Source organism: Microtus ochrogaster, linkage group LG2 (assembly GCF_000317375.1).
Source record: "Microtus ochrogaster isolate Prairie Vole_2 linkage group LG2, MicOch1.0, whole genome shotgun sequence".
Lineage (NCBI taxonomy): Eukaryota > Metazoa > Chordata > Mammalia > Rodentia > Cricetidae > Microtus > Microtus ochrogaster.
In genome coordinates, this window is record NC_022028.1 from 35,435,860 (window position 1) to 35,437,123 (window position 1,264).

Genomic DNA, 1,264 nt, shown 5'->3' on the forward strand with positions numbered 1-1,264 from the left:
ATCCTAGCAGCCCAGAGGCAGAGGCAGGCAGAAGTCTATGAGTTCAAGGCAAATTCACATGAAATCAAAATCCAAATTAGCTCTGATAATCCACTATACACCTCAATATGAAAGCCCATTCCATATTAGTATGCAAAGAGAGGATATGTTTCTGGCTATTTATATCTGACAATGACCTTTTTTCTTTTTTTTTTTTTTTTGGTTTTTCGAGACAGGGTTTCTCTGTGGCTTTGGAGCCTGTCCTGGAACTAGCTCTTGTAGACCAGGCTGGTCTCGAACTCACAGAGATCTGCCTGCCTCTGCCTCCCGAGTGCTGGGATTAAAGGCGTGTGCCACCACCACCCGGCCTTGACAATGACCTTCTTAAAAAAAAAAAATGTTTATATGTGTTGCTTGTGCACCAGGTCAACACCTAGTGAAAAGAGGTCAGAAGAAGGCATCAAATACCCTGGAACTAAATAGTTGTGGTAGTTTGACTAAGAATGGCACTTATTGGCTCATAATTTTGAATGCTTGGTCTGCACTTGGTGGGACTGTTTGGAAAGGATTAGAAGGTGTGATCTTGTTGGAGGAGGTCTGTCAATGGTTGTGGGCTTTCAAGTTCTGAAAGTTCATGAGATTCCCAGTTACCTCTATCTCTGCCTTGTGCTTATGAATAAATTACTTCTACAGAGCCATGCCTGCCTGCTACTATGTTATCTGTCATGATGGTCATGGAATCTAGCACCTTCTAGAACCGTAAGCCCCAAATTAAATGCTTTCTTTTATAAGTTGCCTTGTCATGGTATCTTGTCACAGCAATAGCAAAAAAAAAAAAAAACCTAAGTCAGTTGTCATGTAAGTAATGCGAATCAAGTTTGAGTTTTCTGGAAGAGCAGCCAGTATTCTTAAACACTGAGCCATCACTCTAGCCCTTTGACAATATTTTAAACAATAATTTCATTTTCTTTAGCAGGACAGTGGGGAAAAAAAAGAGAAAGAAAAATAAACTCAAAGATAAGGCAATTTGGTAAAAGTATCACCTACTAAACACATAATGAATTAAAGTGGACAGGCAAGCATAGTGACACTGGCCTATAATTCCAGAAATTGGGAGGCAGAAGCAGGAGAGTCATTGAAAGTTTGAGGTCAACGGGTCTACAAAGCAAGTTCTAGGGCAGCCAGTGCTACACAGAAAGACACTGCTTCAAAAAATCTAAAAGAATAAATATAAAAATTAAAAATAAAGCCGGGCGGTGGTGGCGCAAGCCTTTAATCCCAGCAT

The 1,264-nt window shown here is 40.3% G+C and overlaps 1 protein-coding gene across 4 annotated transcripts in view; it reads right to left on the reverse strand.

The window, feature by feature from the left end:
* Positions 1–1,264, reverse strand: part of Ccar1 (cell division cycle and apoptosis regulator 1) — a 52,397-nt gene that overhangs the window by 29,157 nt on the left and 21,976 nt on the right. The window lies entirely within an intron of this gene.